Source organism: Budorcas taxicolor, chromosome 8, assembly GCF_023091745.1.
Source record: "Budorcas taxicolor isolate Tak-1 chromosome 8, Takin1.1, whole genome shotgun sequence".
NCBI classification, from domain to species: Eukaryota; Metazoa; Chordata; class Mammalia; order Artiodactyla; family Bovidae; genus Budorcas; species Budorcas taxicolor.
Window position 1 is genome coordinate 31,353,936 of NC_068917.1, and position 23,741 is coordinate 31,377,676.

Here is a 23,741-nt window from a genome sequence, read left to right on the forward strand (position 1 = left end):
ACTTCGGGGCGGATGGTGAATATCTCAGCTGCCCAGAGCATGGGGCCCAGCTCTGCTTTGTGCCCCAAGGCTCTGAGTTTATTTTCTGACTCAGGGGAGCAGCTGTGGACTTCGTCCATTCGGCAGGCTTGCCAGATGTTTGCTGACCCCAGGTTTTTTCTCCCCAGAGGCAGCGCTGCCGCCTCTGAGATCAGCAGGGGTGAGGGGTGTGCGAGTTCCCAGCCTTCCCCAGGGCGGAGGGAGCAAGTCTGGGGCGGGCTGGGCTCTGGGCTGGGACTCAGGGCCGTGCCTGCGGGACTCAGAGCCTGACCCTCTGTTGGCCGGGTCTCGGGAGTGAGGAGTGGTGAGGAAAATTGGAAGGAATAATCCCTGCCCCCTGAATTGCCTGGGATTAATTAGGAGACTGATAATGTACAGCGTGTGCCTGGGATGAAAATGAGTTATAGCCTCGTTATTAATATAGCTGGTTGGATGGTTAGTTTATATAAAACAAGGCCACTTCTCAATAAGCCAGAGGTCATTAGGTGTCCTCACAGGGTGACATAAGGCGGGTAGCCTGTGTGTATACTTGCGAGGAATTCCAGCTGATTTACGGGAGGGTGAGAGCCAGCAAGTCAAAGCTGTTTTGCCCACTTCAGTAAATAAAAAGCAAAGACCCAGCACGAGGCTTGTGTTTATTCTTTTCCTTCAAGAAAATATTTTCCATAAAACTGGACACTGACATTAAAAGTAAAAAGGGGGAGGGGCAGGGAAGAAGAAACCTAAAACCAAAGTAAACTAGAAGCAAACTAGTGTTCATTTCCTGTGGAGCAATTTGATATTTTTTAATGGAGTTGCTGTGGCTTTTTATTTCAGTAGAAGGTGAAGAGTCCAAAGCATGAGGATTTAAGGCTTCCAAGTGTGTGTCATTATATGAACAGACCCTTAAATTTGCCAGCACGCCCCAGGCACTGCTCCTGCATAACTAATGTCTCCCTGCCAGGGCCAGGGCTGAGGGTCCTTTGACTCCTCTGGAAGTTATACAGGGGTAAAGGGAGTGTTAGGAATGCAGGATTAGGCCCCATAATTGAGGCTGTCAGCTGAAGAGGCAGGCGGGTTTGCGAGCCTTTCCAAATTTGCATTTATTATGGCATGAAGATATGGCTCCTTTGGTATAAAAGGAGTAGGGGAGGTGTCTGGAAGTTGGCAGTATTTTCTTCTCTATCTCTCTTTTTTAAGTTGACTGGTTCTGTATCATTCATTACGCTCTTCTTAATAGATCCCAGAAATGCTGAAGCAGTCCTTCAGAGGAAGCATTCACTTGAAACAACAAAAGATTAGAGAGACCTTAAAAATGCTGGATTTTCTTTACCTTTGAGGAAGGCCAGCTGGAACCTTTTGAGATTATTCCTATTTAGTGTGCAGCCACAAACAGTAGTGATGGTGAAGACGAAACAGGGTTTTTGTGACTCACATGCGGATACAGCAGTGTCACTTAATCAGATACTCCTTACTGGATGGTGGATATAGAGACTATGGCCAATGACCCTGCTATAGGATAAACAGACCCAAGAAGGCAGAGCTCTTCAGATTTTGAAGAGACAAGTGGCCTGTTCTATTCATGCACATACATGCAAGTCGCATTCTAAGTACACCTATTCTCTCTTTAATTTTTAAAAATTTTATTTATTGATTATTTTGGCTGCTCTGTGACTTTGGAGATCTTAGCTCCCTGACCAGGGACTGACCCCAGGTTCAGTGAAAGTGTGCAGTCCTAACTACTGGACAGCCAGGGAATTCCCTTAGTTTAATTTTTTGTACAATATAAATAACATGAAATATACCATTTAAATCATTTTAGGTGCACAATTCAATAACATCAGGTACAGTCACATGGTACATCAACACGACCATCCAGTTCCTGAATTTTTCATCTTCCCTAATTGAAACTCTGTACCCCTTACACAAAAACTCCACTATACTTCCCTTTCTAGCTTCTGGGAACCACTACTCTATTTTCAGTTGGTCTGATTTTGACGCCCCCAGGTCTCTCATATAAATGGAATCATATAGTATTTGTCATTGTGTGTCTGGCTTATTTCATTTAGCACAAATGTCTTCAAGATTCACACTTGTTGTAGAATGTATCAAAATTCTATTCCTTTTTAAGATTGAATAATATTCCATAATATGTATATTCCATATTGTTTTTATTCACTCATCCATCCATGTGCATTTTAATTGCTTCTACCGTTTTGCTCCTGTAAATAGCGCTGCTATGAACATGGATACATAAGTACCTCTTCCAGACCTTAATTTCAAACATTTGGGGTACATACCTAGAGGCAGAATTGCTGGATCATATGTAGTTCAAGTTCTAATTTTTTTAGGAACCACAATAGCAGTTGCACTATTTTATATTTCAACCAACTGTACACCAAGTTTCTGATTTCTCCATATCCTCAGTAGCAGTTGTCATTTTCCATTTTTTTATAGTAGTCATCTCAATGGGTGTAGAGTGGTACCTCATTATAGTTTTGATCTGCATTTTCCTAATAATTAATGATGTTAAGAATCTTTTCATGTATTTACATACAAATATCTATTGGAGCCCCCCATTTAATTCTTTGGGATATATACCAGGAGGTGGAAGTATATACCATTAGACGTTGAAGTGGGCCCCCTAAGGATTTACTATAAATTCTTGAGAGTATAATAAAATTTTGATCAACTAGAATGCTTACATGCAGAGGACAGTCTGGTTAATGGAGGGTTTAGTTAGAATTCTCCATTTTTCTTCCAATCACTCTTGCTGAGATTCTTCCCACACATTTTGGTTTGTTTTTTAGATGAGTTATGCAGCGTTTCCTAGGAGGACTTCTCTTTATCCTAGAGGAATTCTATAAAATGAGCATCTGGGGACTACACTAGGTACTTAATGTGCTATCCTGAAAATTTAGATTAAAAGGTATCGAATATATGTATTTACACTATAGACCAAAAGGTAACTGTATAGGACTGTGAACTTTGAGTGAGTTAAATGTTCACAGAGATGGTTTCAGAAAAGATGTTTTGTAGCTCTTCTTTCTGGCAGTAATTGGAGAGTAGGGCCTGTTGTCTATTAAGGCCACTCCTAGTTCATGAAAATAAAACCATGTCAACTGCAAATAAAAGAATGTTTATCTTTCTGTTCTCTATGGAGGGAGTTGGAGAGTCCAGGCTGGGAATGTGTCTTATTCATCCAAAAGGGAGAGCACATCACTGATGTGCTCTTTACTGGGAAAGGAAGCATGTGCAAATTCACCCATGTTTCATCTCACTGCAAACTGTGATTTAGGCTAGATTCTATATTTATGCATCATGGTACCCCTGGCACTAGCCCAATGCCAGGCACTTAGTAAGTGATCAATAACAATTCACTGAATGAATTAGCATGACCTTTTAAAAGACTGCCTTACAGGCTCTCAGCCTCATGAGGGGTTCAGATGGCAGTTCTCTACCAAAAGTGGGTGGAACATTTTGCTGACCAAACTGGACCCCCGTTCCTGGGTGCTGCTAGTTACACAAGCCTCCTCTTTACATGCTGCTTGTATCTGTTTCTGATCCTTCCTTTAACTGCATGGGGAATTTTTTTTTTTTTTTTACTGGCAGGGGAAGGAGGCAAAAGAGAAAAGAATGTGTTGGCTAAGATGGTAGGAACAACCATTTTCAGTATGGTCTGGTGGGTAAGGCTTGAAGTCACCATCAGAGGAAGAAGAGTGAAAGCAGGAGAGAGCTCTTCTCCTGAGACTATTCTGTGAGATTCTGGGTGTGGACTGCTGCTTTGCAGCACGGGGGGTGGTATGGCAGGGAAGGTCTCTACTCTCTCTTCTGTATAGGTCGCCTGCCTACTCTGGGCACACTGGAGATAGCAGTCAAGGTGGGAAATGGCACTGGGGATGCTCACTGTCCCAGTGTAGCAGGGGATCCTTCAGGCAAGTCTATGCTAGCCAGAGTGAGAAAGAAAGAAAATGTGGGCACCCACTACCCATGGAAGTTGACTGATAGACTGTGAGCTCATGCAAGCTCCTTATTGGGACTTCCAGAAAAAAAGAGGGGTCTTTGAAGTCTTATACTTGAACATATGTGGAGTTCAAAGTCACAGTGTGCGTGTGTGTGTTTGTGTGTGTATGTGTTTAAAATCACTAGCTAGTGATTACTACCTTTGTATCTACAAAAAACTAAGTCTATAACAGATATCCATTTAGGTAGGAAATGGATGAAGACAGGAAAACCAAATCTATACATTAAAATTTATCTATTTTTCAAATAAATTTATCTACAACTTGATATAAATAATGGTTTTTGTACCAAATAAGACAATTGGGTTTTAATAATAACAATAATAAATAATATTTAATATAATAATACACAGTACTTTCTATATGTAAGGCATGATTCTAAGCAATTTATATGTATTTTTAATCCCCCCAACAGTCCTATGAGACATGGATCTTATTATTTCTGGTTTACAGATGAGAAAACTAAAGCACAGAGAAGTTAGTAACTTGGCCAAAATCACACAGCTGATATGTGACAGTGTTGGAATCCAAACCCAAGAAGCTGGGTTACAAAGTCTGAGCTTTCATATCTATCTAGATATAGATAATGACAATTTTATTGAGATAATTTATATACCATGAAATCATCCTTTTAAAGTATACAATTCAGTGGTTTTCGGTATATTCCCAGGCTAGTACAACTATCATCTCCCTTTAATTTTAGAACACTTTTACCACCGAACAGAAACCTGGTGAGCATGAGCATTACTTCCCATTCATCTTTTTGTCCAGTCCCTGGTAACCATTAATCTACTTTGTCTCTATGGATTTGTCTATTTTGGACATTTCTTATAAATGGAATTAAAAATAGAATAGAGTCATACAATTTATCTTTTGTGTCCAATTTCTTTCATCGAGCATGATATTTTCAGGGTTCATCCATGTAGTAGTATGTATCAGTACTTAAATGCTTTTAATGGCCAAATAATATCTTGTGGTATGAAATACTAAATTTTAAAAATCCATTCATTAGTTGATGGACACATGGGTTTGTTTCTACTTTTTGGCTATCGTAAGTAATGGTACTATGGACCAGCATACTATAATGACTAACACAAGCTTTTAAAAACATAACACCAGCATATTTTTCATATGCAGTAAATAATTAGTTAATAGGTCTATTTCCTGGAGGATTCAAAATGCCCTTCTAATACCAGGCAGGCATGCCTGTGTATATCTGTATCCATGGAACTGATGAAGGATGTAGTGATCAAACCAAATGACATGTGTAAAAGTGCTTTCTAATACCTGAAGGCATTGATCCAAATATTAGTAATCAATGATGCGATCTTGGCCAATTATTTGGGAGTTATAATTAGATATTTGAAGCCAATGGGCTGGCTAATTGAGGTTTCATTGTTAAAAACATTAAAGTTTCCATGAAATTGATGAAGATTCAAAGAAATGAATGGATATTCCATGCTCTTGGATTGGAAGAATTAATATTGCTAAAATGACCACACTACCCAAAGCAATCTAGATTTAATGTGATCTCTATCAAATTACCCATGGAATTTTTCACAGAAATAGAACAAAGAATCCTAAAATTCATATGAAACCAAAAAGGAGTCAGCATTGCCAAAGTAATCCTGAAGAAAGAACAAAACAGGAGCCATAACCCTCCCAGACATCAGACAATACTAAAAAGCTACAGGAATCAAAACAATTTGGTGTTGGCACAAAAACAGACATATGGATCAATGGAACATAATTCCAGAAATAAACCCACACACATGCAGTTAATTAACTTTGATAAAGGAATCAAGAATATACAATGGGAAAAAGACAGTCTCTTTAGCAAGTAGTGCTGGGAAAGTTGGGTAGTGGCATATAAATCAATAAAGCTAGAACACACCCTCACATCACACACACACACACAAATATTCAAAATGGCTTAAAGATTTAAACATAAAACTCCTAGAAGAGATCATAGGCAAAATAGTCCTTGACATAACTTGTACTAATGTTTTCTTAGGTCAGTATGCAAGGCAATAGAAAAACAAACAAACAAACAAATGGGACCTAATTGAACTTAAGGTTTTTGCACAGAGGAAACCATAACAAAATGAAAAGAGAGCCGATGGAATGGGAGAAAATATCTCAAATGATGTGACTGATAAGGGCTTAAATTCCAAAATATATAAAAAGCTCATACAACTCAACAACAACAACCAAAAAAAACCCAATTGAAAAATGGGGAGAAAGCCTAAACAGACATTTCTCCAAAGAAGGGATACAGATGGCCATTAGGCAAATTAAAAGATGCTCACCATCGCTAATTATTTAATAAATGCAAATCAAAAGTACAATGAGATACCACCTCATCTTACACAATGATGGTCAGAATGGCCATCATTAAAAAGTCTACAAACAATAAATGCTGGAGAGGTTGTGGAGAAAAGGGAACCCTTCTACACTGTTGGTGTGACTGCAAGTTGGTGCAACCACTAGGGAAAACAGTATGGAGGTTCCTCGGAAAGCTAAAGTTGAATTACCACCTGATCCAGCAATCTGCTCCTGGGAATATATCCAGATAAAATGAAACTTAAAAAAGATACCTGCACCCATATGTTCAGAGTAGCACTATTCACAACAGCCAAGACATGGGAACAATCTAAATGTTCATCAACAGATGAATGGATAAAGAAGACGAGATACACACACACACACACACACACAATGGAATACTACTCAACCATAACAAGGAACAAAATAATGCCATTTTCAGCAACAAGGATGGACCTAGAGATTATCATACTAAGTGAAGTAAATCAGACAGACAAATATACGATATCACTTATATGTGGAACCTAAAATCGGACACAAATAAACCTATCTATGAAACAGAAACAGGATGATGGACATAGAGAACAGACTGGCAGTTGCCAATGGGGAGAAGGTTGAGCAAGGGATGTGGACTGGGAGCTCAGGGTTAGCAAGCGTAAGCCTTTATATACAGAATGGATAAACAATAAATTCCTACTCCAAAGCATAGAGAATTACATTCAATACACTATGATAAACCATAATGGAAAAAATATTACAAAAGAATGTATATCTTGCACCTTGGAAGGAAAACTATGACAAACCTAGACTGTTGCTGTTGCTAAGTCGCTTCAGTTGTGTCCGACTCTGTGTGACCCCATAGACGGCAGCCCACCAGGCTCCTCCATCCCTGGGATTCTCCAGGCAAGAATACTGGAGTGGGTTGCAATTTCCTTCTCCAGTGCATGAAAAGTGAAAAGTCAAAGTGAAGTCGCTCAGTCGTGTCCGACCCTCAGCGACCCCATGGACTGCAGCCCACCAGGCTCCTTCGTCCATGGGATTTTCCAGGCAAGAGTACTGGAGTGGGGTGCCATTGCCTTCTCCTGACAACCTAGACAGCATATTATAAAACAGATATATCACTTTGCTGACAAAGGTCTATATAGTCAAAGCTATGGTTTTTCCAGTAGTCATGTATAGATGTGAGAGTTGGATCACAAAGAAGGTTGAGTGCTGAAGAATTGATGTTTTCAAATTGTGGTGCTGGAAGACTCTTGAGACTCCCTTGGACAGCAAGAAGATCAAACTAGTTAATCCAAAAAGAAATCAAACTTGAATATTCATTGGAAGGACTGATGCTGAAGCTAAAGCTCCAATCCTTTGGCCACCTGATTCAAAGAGCTCACTCATTGAAAAAGAACCTGATGCTAGGAAAGACTGAAGGCCAAAGGAGAAGGGGGCAGCAGAGGAAGAGATTATTGGATAGCATCCCTGACTCAATGGACATGAATTTCAGCCAATTCTGGGAGATAGTGGAGGACAGAGGAACCTGGTGTGAATGTTGCAGCCCATGGGGTCACAAAGATTCTAACACAACTTAGTGACTAAACAACAACAAAAAACTGAATCACTTTGCTATACAGCAGAAATCAACACAACACTATAAATCAACTTTACTTCAATAAAAAAATATTAAAACTGAAAAAAGTTTCCATGATGTACTAATTGGGAAACAAGAAAAGGACCCCCTTGCATATCCACTAACAACCACAATGGGCTCTTCTTTCATAAATGCCTCCCAGAGAGACAAGCCTCTCTGTTACCATTTTCCTCTTTCCTAGTTGCTGTTCATTGTTAATGTTTTGTTGATTATTCCTCATGAAAAGTTAAAAACACATTTAAAATTTTAATCCAGTTAGGTACGTATTTAGTTGCAAGTAACAGGAAATCTAACCGTGCCTTTAACAAAAGTCAATTTTTTTTTTCTCACATAAGAAGTCTGAAGGTTGCTTTGTGGTTCAAGGGTGTCGAGACTGATGTTTCTCTTCATCTATCTCATGTTTACAAAAAGACTGTCCAACATGAAGCATCATATCTGTATTCAAGACAGAAAGTAGGGGACTTTCCTGGTGGTCCGGTAGCTAAAACTCCATGCTTCCAAAGCAAGGGGCTCAAGTTGGATCCCTAGTCGGGGAACTAGATCCCGCAAGATGCAACTAAAGATCCTGTGTGCCGCAACCAAGACCTGGTGCAGCCAAATAAATAATAATTTTAAAAAAGACAGAAAGTTGGGGGTTGAATGGGGGTAGTGTCAGGAAAGCAGAAGCACTCTTAGAAGCCTCTAGAAGACTTTCATCTCTTGGCCACAAAGATCAAATGACCACCCTTCCTCATAATGCAGGCTGAGAAAAATGATAGTTTCTCCAGCCTCTAGAGTAGAGGACTGTGAAAGAAAAGGGAGTTGGAAATAGGTGTCATCAAAACAACTTAGGCACACTCTCCTTTTAAGAGATGGCTAGGGGATCTAGACAGACAGAAGGAAGAGACCACAGCTCTGATGGAAGAGGCTGGCACATCTCCTCCTCTTTCAGTTGGTATGTCTGATGAAGTTTTCCATTTGCTTTTCCTGCTTTCAGACTGGGGATTGCATGGGAATCACTCATCTCCCCACAGACACTGGTTTGGCTTCATAATGGTTGAACGCCTGTCTGAATATTTTAGTGATGTGACCGTAGAGCATCGTGACATGATGAGCTCTTGAGACACTGTGACCAGAACCAATCTGGCTGGCTGAGCAATGTCTAAATCCCAGCAAGCTTGTCTGGGGATCTGAGGCCAGCTTGAAATAGCAGAAGGATTCTGCAGAGTTTTCTGAATCTGCCCCTCTTCGTTAGGATTAAGATGTTCTTGAGGACAAGGCTGAGGTCTCCCTTTCTGTCCTCCCCTTTCCCATGTGCTAACAATCGTGGGTGCACAGATGGATCTCAATATACACTGGAGGGTAAACTCACATTTCTGGTGACTGGTCAAAGAGGTGTCACTTGTTATAAAGTGTGCCAAGAAAGTCACTCATTTATCCAGTAAGCACTTTTAGTAATTTAAGCTGTGAACCAATTACTTCAATACAGTTTCCAGAAATAGAGTTCCATATCCTTTGAAGTGGGTTAATTGTCAACTGATATTTTATCTGTGTTCGTTCATCTGACAGACAATTAGTGAAGGCTTCCAAAGCATCAGGCACAGTGCTAGGCACAGAGGGACACAGTGAAAAGCATTTAATGCTGCCTGCCTGGACTCATGGGGAAATGGGCTAGACAGGCATGAGAGCAGCAGGCCCAGGGATCTGAGAAGGGCTGCATCAAAGCGCTGTGGGCTCACAGCAGGCGGGTGACTCATGGCCCAGGGGAGTTGCAGGGTTGTGCAATTAGATTGGCTGCCAGAGTCCTCTTCCGCAGACATTCCAAGCTGACTGCTGGCTTGGTTCCACCAAGGGGATGGGGGGACGTGACCCTGTCTGGCTTCCCCCCGCCTAGTTGGGTTCACTAGAGAGAGAATGCTTCTCCCCGGAGACCAGCTTCACACATGCACTGAATTGGCTCCTTTAAGAAATAGGACAAAGAAAAAATGTTAAGGGGAGTAAGGATGAGATTTGGGGAGCTGGAAGACCAGGTGCCTTCTGAGTGGGTGGGAGCCTTGAACCATTTCCATTCCCCAAAGTCTAGCACACACATCTTTGCTTTTTTCAGAGGGGATGCATGAGGTGTGGGAGGATATTTGCGAAAGGCTGTCTCTATAACATGGCTCACTGCATGAGACAATCTGAGAGCAGGGCAAATGCTACATAACTTCTTCACAAAAATGTCAGTTAAGGGTAAAAAAACAATACATTTTTGGAGGCATCTTACTCCCTCATTCAAAGGAAAAATGGCTTCATGGAGTTGGGGGTGAAGCGTATGGTGTGTATATTCTTGAGCTTAGATGACCCACTGATAGGAATAGAGGATGGCATTGAAAAAATGACACTCTTACGTAGCCTCCAAGGATTAACATCAGGGGTATTTGAGACTTAGCAGCAAAAAGGCAGCCTTGTGATCTTTCATTGTGAAATAAGATTGGAGGACACAGCACAAAGCTGCAGGAGGCGGTGGGCAGCAAGGATTGGGTGACCCTGAGACTGCAGGCCTGGGGGACCCATCACACACAGAGACTAATGCCTGAATTGGAAGAGCAAGTAGGATGAGCCCAGATGGTCAGAGGAGCTTTCCCCAACTGGCTGCACTTAAAGTCCTTCCTTCTAATACAATCTGGACTTGCTCTCCTTGAATTTGACTATGCATTAACATAACAGATTTGGTAAATCTGGAAGTGGGCAGGCACATATGTAATCCCTGGTAATTCTTTATCCAAGAATCTCACCGAACATTTCACATAGGGCCTCACTGATGCCTGTTTCTCCTTGAGTCTCTGGCCATTCTAGACATCACTCACTCCTATTTCATAGATGCAGAAGGTGAGGGAGAGGAAGCCGGGCGTCTTCATAGAGCCTTGATCACGCAACAGAACCAAGAGCTCCAAGCCTTGGCGGCCGGTTCTTGGCTCACGCAACAGCACTGGGCTCCCTTTTCTTCTTCTGGGAATAATGGCGAACACTTTGGCTTCAGACACTGACTTGACAGGGCTGATGAAAAAAATTATCATTTGTTGAGAAGGTAGTGAAAGGCCGACTGCTTAGCCCCTTGGTCAAGGCAACTTACTTGCAAGCGCTTTAAAGGAAGTTGATGCAATCCAGATGCTTCCACTTTGTCTCAACTGCAATAGTGGCTCATCCACAAGACAGACAGACAGACACCCACACCCACACCCCCACCCCCACCCCCACCCCACCCCTACCTTGTGGCTATACTGAATTCCTGATTTCTTTCATTGCACTGATCCTTCTTTAAAATGCTTATTGAATTTACTGGCCAATTTAATTAAAAGAGTTGAAAGAGTACAATCTCTCCTAGGGAGGAATCGTGTCCATGCCTTTCCTGTGACTGTCTTAAGCGACATATAGTGCACAGGGCTGGGCTGGGGATGGGTGGTCACGCAAGTTAAAATAATTCTTTCCTAAGGCATAAACTTGTCCCCTCAAGTGAACCCTGAAGTATTAGTCGTTCAGTCATGTCAGACTCTCTGTGACCCCATGAACTGTAACCCACCAAGCTGTCTATGGAATTTTTCCAGGCAAGAATACTGGAGTGGATTGCCATTCCCTTCTCCAGGAGATCTTCTCAACCCAGGGATCAAACCCAGGTCTCCTGTACTACAGGCAGATTCTTTACTGGCTGAGCTTCCAGGGAAGCCTAGGTACCTCAAAGCTCTCTGACAGGGGATACCAATGGAAAGTGACAAGGTGAGTTGTGGGATTTTTAGATAAAGCTGGGGTGGGGGCTGCCTGATTCATGCTGAACTGCTCATACTCCAAATGTGTATTACACGTTAAGAACTAGAAACAGGCCTAAGACACGGTGGGAACCACTTTCAATCAGTTAAACCTACCAATAAGCTGAGATTTTATTTTTTAAAAATTAGAGTCAGAAGTTAAGCTGTAAGAAGCTACAATTCTGTCTCATGGAAATTGTTCCTCATCTATTAATAACAACTAATGTTTTTGAACAGTATTTTGTACCAGACTTAGGGCTTAACTTTTGTACACATTATGTCACCCAGTCCTTACGACAAGCACATGAAGTAGGCAGTCATAATTTATCCTTCACAGAGGAAGGAATGGGGAGATTTTAAGGAATCCAGCAGGACTGGAACCTTCATCTGCCTGACTCCAGAAACCACCCTCCTACCTCGTTCTGTTCTGTATTTATTACGTGCCTGCCGTGAACAAGACACTTCTCTTGTGTTTACATCTGTACTAGCCGTCCAAGAAGGCCTCGAAGGTGGCGGTCTTGGGTTCTGTCTTGGGCTCCATGATGAAAAGCCAAGAATTTCATTAGCTGAGGTGTACCACACAGACCCTGAATGAAGACATTTCTGCTGAGGAAGGAGCAGAAGACTGATTTCTGAAGATCTTTGGAAAAAAAGGAAAAGAGGGTCTCAATCTGAGACACTGTAGGAGTACTTAAGGCTTGGAGTTTAGGAATTAGGAATGAGAAAGGAAAGGGCCTGAGGCAAAAACAATAAAACTCGATTTTAGTTTGACATGGTGGCAACTTGCCTTAAAAGAGAAAGGAGGAGCTGGGAGAGAGAAGGCAGGGAATAGAGGGAAGAGAGTGTGTCAGGTTTCTTTTCTTTTCTTTTTTTTAAAGACATTCCCTTGAGTCTGCTACAGTTAAAAGTGAAGGGATAGAGGGGGTCAGACAGAAACAAAGTGCACAGGCAGAATTGAAGGGAGCTGGGAGAACAGAAGGTAGAAGATCACAGGAGAGGTAAGAAGAAAGCCAGAGGTGGCACAAAGCCCCGGGGAAGGAGCGTGGCAGTGCAGGAGGCGAGTTTAATCAGCTTTGCCTAAGGCAGCCGCAGTTCAATAAAGGATGTCGGGCGGAGGAGAGCAGGTCCTGGAAAGGCCAGGGTCAACAGCGGTCTCAGCGACAGCTATCTGGGGGCCAGGGGACAAAGGTGGGGAGACACTGGGAGGAGCCCAGCTGCAAGAATGAAGAAACAAAGACCAACCCGGAAAATGAAGAAGGGACTGAGGCGGAAGAGCTGCCATCTCCCTAAGGGGCTATTCAGGAGCTGCAGGTTGCTGGCTGCTGGCAGGAGAGCAATGTTAAGGCACAAATGACCACGGGAAGCAGGGGAAAGTTTGGGACAAGCATAAAGTGAATATTTAGATGCGTCTTGGAGAATTGAAGCTCACCGTGGCTATCATCTATGAACATATTTGCCCCAGGCATATACAGCTTTGTTCTATCTGGCTAGCTTAGTGCTGACCATAAAGACACCTGATCTGGTGGCTATTAAAGTGGCTGAAACAGCAGCACATTTCTGCCTCAACCTGTCTGTGACTTTGCTTTCTGAGGAAGGAAGCAGGGGGCTAGGAGGAGGCACTTGAGCGACAGGTATGGATGAAAGGGAAAAAATAAATGTTACAAGAAATGGTTCTCTTTATAAAACAAAAGTTTTTCTTTTTTCTTTTTTCCAGAGGAGAGAGCCCAGTGAACTTCATTTTGGAGCAGAGTGGAGTCACAGGGAGGGTATGGGTTCTGGGTCAGATGGGCTAGAGGTTAAAACCTGGTCCTGCCACTTTTGAATTGCACCTGGGCAAGATGTGCCCTTTCCTGGGCCTCATCCATACAAAAGCACCCCTGACAGGGCATCATGGATAGATATTGTGCAGAGAGAAAGCACCCAGAGATGGGTGGGCAAGTCAGCCGTAGGAATGACGGGGGCAGAACTGTTTGGAAGGACCAAGAGAGACAACTTCCTAGGGCTAGATTTTGTTACATTGCTGAGTAATGAAAAATCTAATTTGGGAGCCATCCTCCTTTCCATTGGAGAAGGCAATGGCACCCCACTCCAGTTCTCTTGCCTGGAAAATCCCATGGATGGAGGAGCCTGGTAGGCTGCAGTCCATGAGGTCGCTAAGAGTCGGACACAACTGAGCAACTTCACTTTGACTTTTCACTTTCATGCACTGGAGAAGGAAATGGCAACCCACTCCAGTATTCTTGCCTGGAGAATCCCAGGGATGGGGGAGCCAGGTGGGCTGCCGTCTCTGGGGTCACACAGAGTCAGACACGACTGAAGTGACTTAGCAGCTTAGCAGCTCCTTTCCACATGACATTGGGCTGTACTCCATAGGCCTACAAGCCCTATACTTTCCCAGCTTCAGGAATGAATTCTCAGAATTTATGTTAGCACTTGAAACTGAGCAGGGCCCTGCAGGGCTCCTGGGCATGGAAACCTATCTGTGTCCCCCATTTCTTTTTTCATAGGGAATAGGCCTCAGCCTCCATGACCCTTCCTTGAGTTCTATAGGGCAGGTTCAAACAGTTGCTAATCAGGGAAGGGAAGGAATGCAGAGACAAGGGACCAGCAGTCAAGAGAGCAGCAGTCAAGAAACAATAGTGCAGGCTTGGGACAGAGTCCTGTTTGGCCCCAAGGGATAACTGTACCAATATCTTTGAACTTTTCTGCAAAATGAAAACCCCAACAAGTGGAAGATGTTAACTATTTGATGAACCTGAAGCTCCATTACTTTGGCCACCTGATGAGAAGAGCCCACTCACTGGAAAAGACCCTGATGCTGGGAAAGATTGAAGGCAGGAGAAGGGGACGACAGAGGAGGAGATAGTTGGATGGCATCAAGGACTCGGTGGACATGAGGTTAAGCAAACTTTGGGAGATGGAGGAGGACAGGGAAGCTGGCATGCTGCAGTCCATGGGGTCGCAAAGAGTTGGACACACAACTGAGCGCCTGAAGAACAACAACGACTACTACTACTTGGTGAAGCATTCTTTAGTCCAGAGAGAAGGTCACAGTTTGGAAACCTCAAGAACCACAGAAACTCATCAGTAGACCATCTAAAGCCAGATTAAAGACTGCAGGTCCTGCACATAACTTGATCGTTATTGGCAACCCCACCCTTGAACCATGCTCATCATAAGACTCCTCACCAAATCCCCTGGGTTGGGACACACAATTTTTTTTTTTTTCCTAAAAAAATTCTTTATTGAATTTGTTATAATATTGCTTTTATTTTGTTTTTCCTGTTCTGGTTTTTTGACCATGAGGCATGTGGACTGTTAGCTCCCTGACCAGGGATTGAACCCTCACCCCCTGCACTGGAAGATGAAGCCTTAACCACTGCGCCACCACCCAAGTCCCTGGGACACACAATTTTGATGGCATGAACCTGTTCTGTTCCCCTTTGCCTGGTAAAGCAATGACTGTATTCTTTTTCACTTCACTCAGAATTCTGTCTCTGAGATTCGATTCGGTGCTGGTGCACTGAGGCAGAGTTTTTTGCGTTACACATGTTTTTTTTTAACCCAGGGAAACAGAGCTCATCCACAAACTGATCTTGGCAAAGCCATTTGAAGGCAGAGACACCTCAGGTTTGTAAGGTACACATAGATATACAGGTATCTGTACAGACACAGAGATCTCACAATTTTCCTGCGAGTTGAAAAGGCCTCCTTTTCCCCCCTTTACTCATAGGGATTTGACGAAAGTTCCCGAGAGCCCAGCTAGATCATTTGCATCTCAAAGGCACAAGAAGAGAAACACCCATTCCTTCTAGAAAGCTAATAAAAACCAGTTTCACAATGTCAAGAATCCCATCTTGGGACATTTTCAGGGATTTCTTTTCCGTTTCTATATAGCCAATTCGGTTTAAACAAATAACAGTAATAGACAATAATACATATTCACTCACATTCATGTGCTTCACTTTCAGAGGAACAAGAATCAGCATTCAAGTTAACCTTTGCCTCGGCAGTTAGCCTCTGTGGTCTTTCTTTATGTAAAAACCAGTGGCCAGCCCAGAGCTGTGGCCAACAACAGCCTTAGGATTTTCTATGAGTTCTCTGAACTCTCTTGGCGCATCGACCCCAGGTTCCGGCATACTAGTGGACGGCCATGCAGGATTTCCCCACCACTTCTGGGATCACCCCAGAACCTCTGTGCCCCATATGCAAGTGAACAGCCACCCCAGGATCACCCCTGCAAGTTTCAGCCCCACAACCACCATCCTTATTTCCCAACATGTCGGTGCTGACTGGAGCTTCCTCGGTCTCCTGGCTGTTCCGCTAGTTGCTGGGCTTCACCCCACACGCCTATGAGCCCTGTGCTTGCCCAGCTGCAAGACCAAAGAAAGGGCCCGGAGTTGGTGACAGAGCCTTCAGTGGTTCAATGAGTGGGGGACTTACACATCTGAACCAGGTCCTAGAGCAACACCCCAAAGTGTGCGGCAGATGACAGGCAGGCCAGGGTGGCAGTCTCTGCTCCCTGGAGGAAGGGGAGGGTCCAGGGGGAATTAATATCAAGTGGGCTCATCAGTTACCAGGAAACCAGCAGAGAGCCATGCCCTTCATCACCACATTGATAACAGGTGGAGATCTTTGGATCTAAAGGTTAGAGCAATCACTAGCCAGGGTAGGAGCAGCTACTTAGGAAGGTCTGTCCTGTGAGTAGGGTCAGGTGAAGCAGGTAATGGTGGAGCAGGTGATGGGCAGACAGCAGGAGGACAGCCATGCTGGGTGGCCTGACCATACAGAGACCACGGAGGACAGATCACATCTAGCTTCAAAATAACAAGCTCCAAATTTTAGGAGTAGGAAGTATTGGAGATTATGTGATAATAACATGAGGATCAACTTTTTTAAAAAATAAGTTTATCGTGGCATATTTATTAAATATTAGAATTATTTCTTCCTGTCTATCTATGTATCTATCTATCTGGCCATGCCCAGAGGCTGTTTGCAAACTGAGAAATTCCCATCACTACTTTTTTAAACATGCAAGTCTGAGCTTATGAAGTGCAAGGATATTCAATTTTATAACTGCCTTTAGTGCCACATTCAGACAGTGAAAGCGGCCCTTTAAAAAAAACTTTAGGTAAATATTTGAAATATTCTAAAACTGACATTCTGAATGATATTCTGATACCACTTCAATAATGTTTTATAAAATTCAGAGGAAAAATAGAATTAAGTAAATTTGAACTTTCCCTTTTCCGAGGCAGTTAAAGGCCGTACTATTTGCATATTCTAATATGGGATCACCATAGCTCAAGGTACAAAGCTTCAAAAGAGACTGTCCCTAGCAGGCCAACAGAGCAGGAGCCATTAACCTTTGGCCTTTCTGTATGAGACAAAAATCTGAGTCTCTTCTTGTCAAAGTGGCTTCCGGGTAACCACTCAGCACAGCCCATGCTTTCCAGAATTGTCTTTGGAAGCACAATTAAAAGGTTTAAAAAGCAGAAACACAAGCTCCATCCTATTTACACATTTAAAGTAAAGGTCATTCTCAGAAACTGGGCTTCCCAGATTTCTCCCCTTGAAATCCCTTAAGATATGTAATACCAACATAAAGGGAATCACAAATCCAGTTTTCAGAAAATGGCATTAAATATAGATTTAAACTTTGACCTTTAGTCCCAAGTGAGAGGACAAAAAATTCTCTTTACAGTGAAGGGCTTGTTGCTACTAAGCTTCAGTGAGTGGGGGAGAACCTGCCTGGAAGTAGCCAGGATTAAGCAGCACCAATCGATTCACCTCCAATGCAGGTGTGCTGCAAACCCGCTGGGTCAAGATACAGTGCGTGATTGGGCCAGGCTCATCTATATGCTAGAGTCTGTAGAAGCAGCTTCTGGGAAACAGGGTCTTCTTGGCTTGGGGAATTGACGTTTCCACGGCAATATCTGAAATGCATTCAGAGTGAGCAGAAGTAAGAGATGGAATACACAGGGTCTCCTACTGCACATCAGGGTCATCAGCAATAGTGGGAAATCTGGGGGCAGCACGATGGCAGAGGGGGCGAACAGGGGAATCACGGACACCCAGAGCATTCACAGTTTCACACCCCTTATTACTCTGAGAGCTCCGCAGGTGCTGACCAGGACCCCAGGCAGATGACCCGCTCTGCAGCTCACCTGTCTGCTACATCCTTGACAGGCTGATATTGGGGTACAGGTCAGGGAGGAGGTAGATGATGGACAATGGGAAATGGAGCTTATCAGAGAAAGGACTGTTAGTTCTCTGCACATTCAGAGCCAGAAGAAGAAATTCTTCTGTGTGGAGTTTATTAGATCAATTAGGGAAGTAAGGCGATAAACAGGAAAGAGCACTGGCCTGGGAGTCAGTTTGTTTTGCCCTTAACTAGCTGGATGAGTTCGAGATTACGCATTTGTTTGTCTCTGTCACTACAAGTGACCTTTAGTTCAAACCCAATCTTGCTGATTTCACCTCAGTGCCCAGTTTACACTTGGGACCTCAGCAAAATGTTTACTGACTGGATACAAGAGGGAAAGAAGAAAATTATTTGTTGGGAGGGACCCATTTCTTGTCCAGCCCAAACTGTTCACTTTAAAGATAAAGAAATAAAAGCCTGGTTAGTCAGTTAGTGTTAGCTGCTCATTTGTGTCTGACTCTTGGTGACCCTGACCAGCCCACCCGGCTCCTCTGTCCATGGAATTCTCCCAGCAAGAATCCCGGAGTGGGTAGCCATTCCTTTCCCCCGGGGCTCTTTCCGACCCAGGGATTGAACTCCGGTCTCCTGCATTGGCAGGCAGATTCTTTACCATCTGAACCACCAGGGAAGCCCAGAGAGATGAAATAACATGACTGAGGTCCCACTACTTGTTTGTTGCAGAAATAAAAATTTAAAAAAGGATGACGATGATGATGACAGTTAACATAATCAAGTGCTTGGATTGTGTAACCTCAGTGTTGGTGATTTCTTAGTTGGTTCTTAGCTTCCTACACACTCTTGTATTTTCTCCTCTGTATCCAGGATTCAGAAGCCTGAAAATTACATTTCCCAGACTTCCTTGCTAGCTTGGGTTAGGTTCTATCACGGGAAGAACTCACAGAGACTTGGGAGAAGTCATTATATCAATATTGTAACTAGTTAGTTGTCTGGTTCAGGTGACCGCAGGCTGCTGTGCCTAGTTGGTGAGCAGCAGCACCCTCGGGTTTACTGGGGTCCTGCAGTGTCTGCAAGGGCCCAGACTTCTGCTTCCTCATTGCAGCAATGGTGGTGGCTCCAGCAGAAGGGGCAGCGGTGGCCTCATGAGATAGTGCTTGTAAGCAAGGGTAACCCCCTCTCCTCTTTCGCTCCTGTCTCAACGGGTAGGGTCTTCCTGCAGTTACTAATCTCGGGTAGGGTCTTCCTGCAGTTACTAATCTCTCTCTGGGTAACACTGTCTCCCTAGTTTTGCTCCAACAACCCACCCTAAACCCCAGTAATCTCTGGTATTAAATCTCCCCTGATGAACCACTGAAAGTGCTTCGTATGGATTCTCTCACTGAATTCTCATAGAAACATAGGAAATGTGAACTATTATAATAAAACTATGCTCCTGTTTTACAGATGAGAAAACTGAGGTTGAGAGACACTAAGTGACTGGCCCAGGATCACACAGCAAGGTGGGGGCAGAGCAGGGACATAAAACAGGGCTGCTGCTGCTGCTGCTAAGTCGCTTCAGTCGTGTCCGACTCTGTGCGACCCCATAGACGGCAGCCTACCAGGCTCCCCCGTCCCTGGGATTCTCCAGGTAAGAACACTGGAGTGGGTTGCCATTTCCTTCTCCAATGCATGAAAGTGAAAAGTGAAAGTGAAGTCGCTCAGCCGTGTCCGACTCAGAGACCCCATGGACTGCAGCCCATTAGGCTCCTCCATCCATGGGATTTTCCAGGCAAGAGTACTGGAGTGGGGTGCCATTGTCTTCTCCATAAAACAGGGCTACCTATGCCTAAAATTCCTGTATTTAACTCTATACCTCAAGAGCAAGCCTGGTCCCCCGTCAGATTATTATAGTGAGGTGGTTTAGAGACTCACCAGAGCTTCCCAGGTTGCTAGTGGTAAACAGCCCACCTGCCAATGCAGGAGACATAGGAGAACCAGGTTTGATTCCTGGTTAGGAAGATCCCCTGGAGGAGGGCAGGGCAACCCACTCCAGTATTCTTGCTTGGAGAATCCCATGGACAGAGGAGCATGGTGGGCTACAGTCTATAGGCTTGCAGAGTTGGGTATGACTGAGGCTCACAGTGTTGGGATCTTCCTCCCCTGTGCTGTGTGGGACTGATTTTAGTGGGCTGTCTTCTTTAAATGCTCCTTTTCCAGGACCCTTGTTTTCTTACCTCTTGACTTGAGCCTGATGAAGTAATTTCCTCCATTAGAAGCTTTATAGGGATGGTATATCTTTTAGCAGTGGAGCAGCTAAGGGCCTGGCTCTGTTGGCAGGAAAGCAGGGAGGTTAACTTGAGTGACCGTTTGAGAGAAGAGGAGGGGGTGTGATGAACAGACCCAGGGTTAATACACGGGCCCCTTCTCTGCCAGGCCAACACTGAGGGCCTGGCTGGGGGTGGGGCTGAACCAGGGCCTGGGGACTGAAGGAAGAGTTTCTGTAAATGCCTTAGAAAGGTGCCTGGCTTACCATGAAAGCGAGTCACTCAGCCGTGTCTGACTCTTTGCAACTCCATGGACTATACAGTCCATGGAATTCTCCAGACCAGAATACTGGAGTGGGTAGCCTATACTTCTCCAGCGGATCTTCCCAACCCAGGAATCAAACCAGGTCCCCTACATTGCAGGCAGATTCTTTACCAACTGAGCTATCAGGGAAGCCCAGTTTACCATGAGCACTCAACAAATGTTAGCTTAAAGGCCACCAGGCATAAGGCACCGCAAAAGACACTAAGACAAACAAAAAAGGCAGCCGAGCCAAAGGGGACATTCTGCCGGGAGAGGCTCATAATCATGCAGCTGGGAGGGAAGGGCTGGGAAGCCAGCGAAGGCCTGCTGTCAGTGTCCTGGGGAAGGGCAGGGGTCCTGGCAGGCTCTAGGCTTTGAGCACGCTCTTAAAGTGGGGGAGATGTGAAGCGATGGCAACAGGGGAGGGAAATACCTTTTCCCTGAGAAAAGAAACTGTAATGAGAATTATCTCTTGTTGAAGCATTATCTCCTCAGAAAGCATCACCACGAACAAAGCTAATGGAGGTGATGGAATTCCAGTTGAGCTATTTCAAATCCTGAAAGATGATGCTGCAAAAGTGCTGCACTCAATATGCCAGCAAATTTGGAAAACTCAGCAGTGGCCACAAGACTGGAAAAGATTAGTTTTCACTCCAATCCCAAAGAAAGACAATGCAAAAGAATACTCAAACTACTGCATGATTGCACTCATCTCACATGCTAGTAAAGTAATGCTCAAAATTCTCCTAGCCAGGCTTCAGCAATACGTGAACCGTGAACTTCCAGCTGTTCAAGCTGGATTTAGAAAAGGCAGAGGAACCAGACATCAAATTGCCAACATCTGCTGGATCATAGAAAAAGCAACAGAGTTCCAGAAAAACATCTATTTCTGCTTTATTGACGATGCCAAAGCCTTTGACTGTGTGGATCATAATAAACTGGAAAATTCTGAAAGAGATGGGAATACCAGACCACCTGACCTGCCTCTTGAGAAACCTATATGCAGGTCAGGAAGCAACAGTTAGAACTGGACATGGGTCAACAGACTAGTTCCACATAGGAAAAGGAGTACGTCAAGGCTGTATAATGTCACCCTGCTTATTTAACTTATGTGCAGAGTACATCATGAGAAACGCTGGGCTGGAAGAAGCACACCCTGGAATCAAGATTGCTGGGAGAAATACCAATAACCTCAGATATGCAGATGACACCACCCTTATGGCAGAAAGTGAAGAGGAACTAAAAAGCCTCTTGATGAAAGTGAAAGTGCAGAGTGAAAAAGTTGGCTTAAAGCTCAACATTCAGAAAACGAAGATCATGGCATCTGGTCCCATCACTTCATGGGAAATAGATGGGGAAACAGTGGAAACAGCGTCAGATTTTATCTTTTTGGGCTCCAAAATCACTGCAGATGATGACTGCAGCCATGAAATTAAAAGACACTTAGTCCTTGGAAGAAAAGTTATGACCAACCTAGATAGTATATTCAAAAGCAGAGACATTACTTTGCCAACAAAGGTCCGTCTAGTCAAGGCTATGATTTCTCCAGTGGTCATGTATGGATGTGAGAGTTGGACTGTGAAGAAGGCTGAGCGCTGAAGAATTGATGCTTTTGAACTGTGGTGTTGGAGAAGACTCTTGAGAGTCCCTTGGACTGCAAGGAGATCCAACCAGTCCATTCTGAAGGAGATCAGCCCTGGGATTTCTTTGGAAGGAATGATGCTAAAGCTGAAACTCCAGTACTTTGGCCACCTCATGCGAAGAGTTGAATCATTGGAAAAGACCCTGATGCTGGGAGGGATTGGGGGCAGGAGGAGAAGGGGACGACAGAGGAATGAGATGGCTGGATGGCATCATTGACTCAATGGACGTGAGTCTGAGTGAACTCCAGGAGTTGGTGATGGACAGGGAGGCCTGGCGTGCTGCGGTTCATGGGGTCGCAAAGAGTCGGACATGACTGAGCAGCTGAACTGAACTGAAGTCTAAACTGTCCAGGCAATATTTATGCAGCTCTCCCATCTCCCCTGTAGATGTCTGAGGCTAATTCCAATGCTGTTCAGGGTTGAAGTGTTCTCTTCAGAAGATGAATTCAAGGCCACTTTTGGTCTTTTCCATATTCTTTCCAGTCCTTCATCTTCCCTCAAGCACTGCCCACCTCCCCTAAGACCTCTAACTCCCAGACCCCAGGACTGTCACTATAGTGACCCAGTGGAAATAGAACCCCTGCCCTCCCATCAAAGCCCATCTGCCTCCCTGCCTATCTTTCAGCCCCCTGCTAGTGGACCAGAGAGCTATTTTGATGAACTCACTTTCAGTAAGATGTCAATGGCTTGTTACAACTTAAAATGTTCTTCTCTCAATGAGCATTTGTATTTTAACACTGGCCTTCAGCACTTAATTCAAAGGAGCGAGTAATGTGGAATTTCAAAGGACATGACATAGAACTTGTAGCAGTTAAGAATTCATTTGGCTATAACAGAGAACCCTACTGCCCTGGCTTAAACAAGGAAAAGTGTTTATTTGTTATAGGAAAACATACACATCTCTTTCACCCACACACACATACACACAGAGTGTTGATTTGCCCAGGATGAAGGGGAGCAAAACATGCTATCCCAAAATATGTCACTTTGGCATGTGAATTATTTTGAGCTGAAGGCAATCAAGACCTCGAGACTCAGGAAAATCTTTTACTCCTCCCTTAACTGCCTTGAAGAATTTAGATAGGGACCTGTACCAAAAAAAAAAAAAAAGGATTATTACCAGAGATAATGTTTTTATCTGAAAGGCATATCTGCATGGCATGGCAAATTTCTAATTACCAAACATCTGCTCATCTCATTGTTCTGTGAATTGTCCTCCCCCCACCCTTACTTGAAGCCCCTGACCCCATCGCATTCCTTAGCTGAAGCTGGGACATAAGCTCAACTGCCTGACTTGGTCTTGAGTCTCATATCCTTGGCACTTCTGGACATATGGAATTAAATTTTTTTTTCTATTAATCTGCTTTTTGTCAACTTAATTATAAGACCATCCAAAGAATCTAGAAGTGAAGAAGGGAGCATTTTCTGCCCCTACAAGGGCTCAAAGGGCAACTTTGAAATGTCACCACCTGCCTTCTCCCTTTCTGCATTGTCCCTATAGTTGCCGGATGCTGCTACTCCTTCAAGCATCACAACCACAAAGGAGCAAAAGGAAGAAGGTGGAAGGCAAAGGGACACAGAGGGGGACATGGATGGCTACCTCCCTGGGGATGCTGCCTT